Here is an 8,189-nt window from a genome sequence, read left to right as displayed (position 1 = left end):
GCATTTCCAAAATATTGTAGCAGATTCCTGGCGAGCTCATTTCCCACGACTCGATGACATTTTGGAGCTGCAAGTTATTCTTATGTATTTATTTTACCATAATTATCATCTCACATGCTGTGTATTTTGGTCTGAAACTACCAATTAGTGGCTTTAACAGATGCTGCTATCTGACAATCCACTATTCTCATTGGACTGAATCTCATTGAATGGATATGGAAGAGTCCAATAACCGAGAACTGATTTACACTCTTATTATTCAGGACAGTAAAGTTTGTTTTTAATGTGTGTAAGTGTGGGAAAAGTAATTTGAGAACCACTTTTTCGTGCACAACCAACGGAAACTTAACATAGCAAGCTAACCTTAACTGTGAGGGCTGCTACTCGGGTCAAATAGTTAGCTAGAACATTACGTAAATTGGTAAACGATTTAGCCTAGGCTACTAAAACGAACACCAAAACATGAACTGTTAAAAATGTTAGCAATTTATGCTAAAAATCGATGGAAACTAGCAACCTACACGTTTCTCACCTTGACCTTCTTCTTCGGGTATGGATCAATTTTCTGTTCTGATCTCAACAAATCTGGGCAAGTAGGCACCAATCAGAGGCAGCATTTTTATGATGTCATCATGTAGACTTCTCACAAAGTATTTTACAGTAGTTTTAAACTACAAAATACAAAACACTAAAGTATTTTGATACAAAATATGAAGCCATTTCCATCAACCCTATCAAATACAAATTACAAAATCCTATTTTGTATTTGAAATACGTATTTGAAATACATGCATCATAAATACTGCCCATCCATGTATATATATACACATGAATACCCAGTCTAATTGACATGGCATTACCACTTTATAAAATAACTAAACTACAACTAAATAAAAAGTAGATTAAGTTACATATTATTATCAGCACCATATTGCTTGAACAAAGCTACGTTAATCTGCACCAACATGTAAACTGATGCTTTTATCTTTTTATTAAGATACAGTAGACACATCGATTGAGTTGTGTGCTGTCTTAACTAGAAAACTACTGAATCATTACTATTCGCAAGGGAGAAAAATGTGCATTTTTAACATCTGTATCAAAATGAAGGGCAGATGGTGAGTACTCACCAGAATATTTATGATCCTTTTGTATTGTAGATTACCAAAGGCACGATCTAGAGACTGGAGAAGAAACTGTGACTAAGATATGACAGAAAAAAAAACTAGTTGGCTCCATTTTTAAAATACACAGTTTTCACTTTTTAGTTGGCCAGATGTCTTTGCTTTGCCTGCTGAGTGAAGGTCAACATTTTATATTTTTTTTGGTCTGACAAGATTTATAAAGTCTCTGAAGCACTTTTAATATATATTTTATGTAGGTACAAATAGTATCTGTTTATGCAAGAATCGAAGCCAGCTTGTATACTCAGTTCTTCACGTATATATTATATATATAGTGATGCTGTACCAGGAGTGGTCCAGTGGGAGGTATGTGTAATCACACTGGCACACCCCAGATGCTACAGCAGGCAATCTCGAATAAACAGGCCTGTGGGGCACACCACTTCCAGCTCCGCAGCTCCCAGATGCACCTGGGTGAAAGACTGCTGTGCTGAATACACAGCTGAGAACAATCAGCTTTTGCACCAAAGAATATGAAAGACAAAAACAGGTTAAACATTTTTTAAATAACGTGCAGGTGAGGTTGGAAGCCCTAATGGGCTTATATGAGAACCCTACTAATAAATAAAAATATATAAAATGAGAATGTAGTAATTAATAATTTAAATAAATGATATATTATTTAAAAGAAAAGAAAGAGAAAATAAGATAAACAGATTAGTGTGTGTGTGTGATATGTATGCGTAAATATGCATAAAAAGGGCTACATTGTGGGAATTAGTTAGATGGTCATGTTCATCAGGTTGGCACCTAGTTTATGATTGAAGTTAGTGAGGGAAGATGATGATTTAGCAAAGTGGAAATATGAATTTCAGAGTATGGAACCTCTGTATCTGAATGAGAATGTATTATGTGAGGTACGTCAGTGGGGAGGGTGAAGGGTATCGCAGTTTCTTGTGTTGTATTGATGGATTTCAGAATTAACGTGAAAAAAGCTTTTGAAAAGTTCAGGTAGGCTGTCTGGCAGGTATGAGTATTTGTAGATGAAAGTGCATGATCGAATTATGTTAATGCTATAGATAGACAAGATATGAAGTTTCTTAAACAAAGGGGCAGATGGAGCCAAGTAATTAGATGAGGTGGCCAATCTTGCAAATGTATTTTGTATGATGAATAACTTTTGTAGGTGGGAAGCATATCTGCTGGCCTAGACAATATTACAGTAGATGAGATATGGGTAAATCAAACTGTAGTATAGAGTTAGGAAGCATGCCTGATAAATCATACCAATAATCTTTCTGATGATATCAATTGATTTAATCACTTTGCTGCAAACAAACTTAATATGATCTTTCCAATTCAATTTCTCATCAATTAGAACTCAGAGAAATCTAGTTTATGAAACCTGTTTAATTTCCTCTGATTAGGATTACAGCTGTATTTTTGGAATATTTCATATTTTTGTTAGTGAAAATAATAAAGTTGGATTTTATATTGAAAGATAATTTATAAATCTGAAACCATTCTGAATATTTAGCCATACCCAAATTGGCTTCATTGATTAGTGAATCAAAATACTTGTGTGATAAGATTAAGTTGGTATCATAAGCAAAAATAAATTAAAGCATGGTAGAAGACACAACAGCAAGGTCACTGATATAGATTAGGAATAGTAAAGGTCCAAGGATCGAACCCTGTGGAATGCCACAGGATATCTTGGCCCTAGTAGATGCATAATCAATTGCGTATACAAAGTCTGCCCTATCATAAACATAATTGTGTAACCATTTATGTGTAAAATCACAAAAACCATAGTAGTGCAATTTAGCAAGAAATATTTCATGATCAATTGTGTCAAATGCTTTGGATAAATCTAGAAAGATGCCTAGAGCATATTCCTGGTTGTTTAAGTCTGAAAAGATCTGTAAAAGAGTCATATCTGTTGAATATTTGTTACGAAAACCATATTGATGCTCACATAGAATAGAGTATTGATTTAAATGTTTGAACATTCTTTTATACACTAGCTTTTCTAGGATTTTGGATAAACATGGTAGTACAGATATTGGACGAATTGTGACTGATAAGGCAGGCCCAGCTGTGTCAGGATCTGCAGGACTGATGGAGGAGACAGAGGGAGTGAGAGCAATTTGGAAGCCCTGCCATCGTTTGGGGTGAGAGGAGGAGGAACATGGTCTCTCCATCCTTGCAGTGACACACACACATGCAAACTGTCAGGTGAGTGCAGCAATAGCACCGTTTAACGTGGGTACCGTGGGGCACACTAGCAGTCGAGGCGCCATCGGAACAGGTGTAATGCGTAGCGGGACTGGCCACTGTAAGTGCGTCTCTACCCGGCAATGCAACACAAACACAGCGGGGGGGGGCTACTGCGAAAGGCAAAATTAGGAAGTGCCTGTGTACACATCACCTTTTATGGGGAGGGTCCTGTTGAGTGACTGGCACAGGGACCAATGGCAGCTTTGATAGACAAATGTCTTCGATATGTTCCAGCAGATGTGAGCTGAAACCCCTCCCCCTTTGGCACTGCTTCTGACTCGAAAGATAACTGCATGAATTTAAAAAACAACAACACCAGCACTTTAAGCACAGATTACAGATTTGCTTAAAAACAAAAAAGGGATGAAAATAGAGACTAAAACAATGCATATAGTACCCATTCAATGTATACTAATTAGTTGCATGAAACAAATAACGATATAAATACACAACCTAAATATTGCAGAATTAATTTAACAACAACAATAAAAAAGTGTGATGATGTGGCAATACATTTCAATTTAAAAGAAAGAAAAAATATGCCTACCTTACTTGTAGTGAAGGTCGATTTGCATTTCTTTAAAATTAAAATGAACGATAACATTATTCAGGGAAACCTCATTCCTTATTTTTTGTGCTCCTGTGATAAGCTGTGCAAAGTGGCACTTTTCCAGTCACCATCATTCGTCCAAACTGATTGTTTTGGTTGACAAGCAAACATGACCAGCAGTATAACTTGGTCATGGTGCTACCGGTCAGGCATTTATGTACCCTATACCAGGACACCTGAAACTGCCTTGTTTGTTTCCATTCTTTCTTAAAAACATCCAGCACTGGTTTTATTCTGCCCTCCCTCACAATGACACATCTCTCTTCGTCAGACCTTAAATCCTGCCCTGTTTTAGCTCACTCACAATATATTCTGTACAGAATTCATTTTTAACATGTAAAAGAAATACATCAGAAACAACAATATGCTTAACCATGAACAGTTTTGTAACTCCACTTCTGCTTCAGCTGTACAGAGACTTATGGGATACAGAGGGTGCTGCAGGCCAAATTGAATGGTGCCTCACCCCCATTTAGTGCCTCATGTACTGTTTCTGGCCTCATGTAAGATCAAGTTCCGTTCTGCGCTCTGGCACTGCACTTCCGGGTTTGACGAGCCTGTTTTCTATATTGTCACTATAGCACTCATAGAGAAGTTATACAAAGAATGTTCAGTTGCATATGATTTTTTTTTATTTTCTTTCAACGGATTAAAAAAAACGAATATGAATTATATTATTATTATGATTCTTATTTTTATTTAAATTTAACATTTTGGTATTCTAATTAAATACCAACATAGTTATTTGTTAAGTCCACACAATCACAACAAAAGACCAATGAATTTGATATGTCAGTTTAAAAGACAAAAGTATATCAGCAGGGACAAGCCAAGTTGCAAGCTTCTTTAAAAACGAAAAAAAAAGTAATGTAAATGTATTACTGCTTTCTTTTGTATATACAGTGCATATGAAATCCATGAGAATCTCAAAAGCATAAGCAAACTTAACTGTTTGATTTAATGAAATAGAAAATAAAGAAAATGTTTGGTGTTGATCATCTAATCAAACTAAATGGAATCAGAGGCTAAAAAGAGTTTGACATTTAGTATTTTAATCCATTCTAAAGCATGCTCCTGGGACGAATCTGATTTGAGGTCATTTGTCAAGTAAAACCATAATGACTCCAAATACACATCCAGGATATATCAAGCTAATTTTACCCTTATATTAGTTCATGTCAGATATGTGTATACATATAATAACTGACCTTATAATGTTTTAATAATCCTGCCTTCTTCTGTACAGTTTATAAAATGTATAAACATGCCTGATACATTCTGTAATTAATCAGTTTGTGTACAAACAATGTTGATAATGAATTGAATTAAAACTTTTAGTAAAGAACAAATGTTTTACTTTAATGGTACTGAGGCTCTAGAGTTTGTCAGTGGTGCATATATTATTAAAATTAGTATTTTTTGTTCATATTCATATTCACCTTATTCATATGTTTGGAATATTTATAAGTTCTGGGGGAAGGTTTGCCTCAAACATTTTCACAGGAAAACAATGAAAGCTCTTGTTTTGAGTCTGTTTTCAGCTTATATTTCAATGTGATGTCACTTATGGTCACACCTATTCACCTGGACAATGTCAAACACATTAAGCAGAGGTCAGAAAGAAGTTCCCCACACTCTATGAGATGGATTGACCACACAGCTATGTGACTACTGCAAATCTACAGGTTATAAAATGCCAGCAGCAGGGTAGCTCATTTATCAATACCTGTGACTGATTCCTTTACTATCTAAGGTATGTCTTGGATTGTGGGTGGCTGCTTTCATTAAACTCAAAAGACTGATGTTTTCGAAAATGTAATTAGATCACGCTGTGAAAGTGACTCCGACTCACATCTGGCTCCTTTATTTTCTAAAACTATAACCAACAGGTTATCTTTACTTATCGGCAATCTTTACAAAACTGTAGTTTGTCAAACCTCCATAAAACACTGAACAATTGAGGGGTACAATTAAAGATAAACTGGATTCTAAATGAAGCCTGTATGAATTATAGTAGTACCTAGAAGCATAAATGTATTTATTTATTTCTTCTCTGACTTCTTAACTGCTACACAGTGATTGTACATATGATATTCACCTGCATTTATTTATATTTTATGTATCTATCACTTTTCGACACATTTTTCTAAACATTACATCCACTGGTGATTATGTTGTTTTCTATTATACAGAAAATAAAACATTTTTTTTCTCCATAAAATCAAATACACATGCTGCAGAAAGGAGAAATAAATAAATGTTGAAAGTTGCATCTGCTCTTTGAACACTTTACATCAATCTATTTAGATTTTCCATTCAGAAACCCATAAAAAAGGACCGGTCATCTGCTTAAAGTGCTTTATTAGAGGTTTAAATAATGCTTGAGTGAATTTATTAATGCTGTTATCATATAACATAAGGATTATACTGGAGTACAGGTACATATTTCAAAACATTACAAGGTAATATATTGAAACAATGCCTTTATAAACCCAACATAAGCTGGAGATTTCAGTAAGGGATAAATAGACAACTCCTTAATTTCTGAGGTTTATACTTTACATAATATAATCGTATACATCGCAGTGCTTAATTTTCCAAAGAAACAGGCTAGTGACATTTCTGACTCCCAAGACACCTTCACAAATGTTATTGAAACCCTTAGAAGCTGACCTCTCTTAAAACTGTACTTGTCATTGTTTTAATAACATCATAAATAAATCATGTAGACAAATATCACAATATCTGTAAACTTTGTTAGAATGATTTACACACAGAGATGTATTTTGATTGACTTTTTCTTTGAGAGATACAGGTCAGTACCGTGTACAGTATTCTTTAATAAATTCCAAACACCAATGCTTGTAATTCCTTTTCAGAGAAAGTGAAAAATGATATTGCTGATGATCTTTCAAGTAAAATGCATATAATTACAAAGCTCCACAAGACATTGTGACACTAAATACATGAAAATGGCTTCCTAACACAAACAACATATAAAAGGCAAAATACATTAAACATACCTGTGAATTATTTCTCATATTCCTTACTACAGTTCCTTATAACTTAAACATCATTATAAATAAATTAACAATTAGTTAAATCCTCAAAGAATGGGGTCCAAGATAGATTGTATAATTGATAAGGGATTGAAGATAAGAGAAGATTTGGATATTAATGCTTTTACTGCTCCAAAAAGTGGAAAAATAAGACAATATGAAAATATGTCTTGAATAATAGATGTTTGTATAATGTAAAAATAATTCTTGGGTAAATAAAAATGTTGAGATTTGTGCTAAGAAGATCACAGACCTATATAAAGAAGCACTGCAATGTATAATTTAAAATTGCTGATACCAAAAATTAATAGCAATACAATTTGTAACTACCTTCATTAAATAATAATAATAATAATAATAATAATAATAATAATAAGATTTTTATGCTCTTTAAAATTAAAGGCCAACTGCTATACTTTACCTTTCAAACCCAATATGACAAAAGTACTGATAATTATTAATGTTTTGATAAATCATATAGTAAATATACAACAGCTGTTTATTTTTTTAATGTTTTAATAAAAAAAAAAATATTTTCCTATCCTTTGGTAATGAATTAATTGGCAAAACTGTGTATCACGATACAGTATTAATAATTGTATCGTAGCATGCTAAACATTGCATTGTGAAAGCATAACTATATCTGTTATATTAAAGCTCATATTATCCTCATGCAGTTAAAATAAAATAGAATTAATAAGGAACTTAAAGATAGTCAATCAAGTTAAAAAAATCGAATTGATAAATCTAATTTCTGATATGCTGAAACATTTTGTTTAACATTATAAATCATGTTCAACTGAATAGCAGTATAACAACCAATATTACAGTAACCGTGTTTCTATTCGTCTCTTCAAGGTCATGTAACATATTTTGTTATTGGCCAATTTGCATATATATATATATATATATATATATAGTGGCAGTGTGAGAGGCAAGGCTGGAGTCAGTGGAGGAGACTACAAAACATCTCCTCCAGGACTCCAAACCCCAGAAGCCAGCAGGGCTCCTGATGGCCATAGCCCCGCCCACCACTTGATTACGGACTGTGACTGCGAACCTGCCTTATCCCTTTATGCTTCTGTGTGCACGGTGTTCGGCTCTACCGACCCGGGC

Source organism: Amia ocellicauda, chromosome 20, assembly GCF_036373705.1.
Source record: "Amia ocellicauda isolate fAmiCal2 chromosome 20, fAmiCal2.hap1, whole genome shotgun sequence".
NCBI lineage: Eukaryota > Metazoa > Chordata > Actinopteri > Amiiformes > Amiidae > Amia > Amia ocellicauda.
This window is presented reverse-complemented; position numbering follows the sequence as displayed.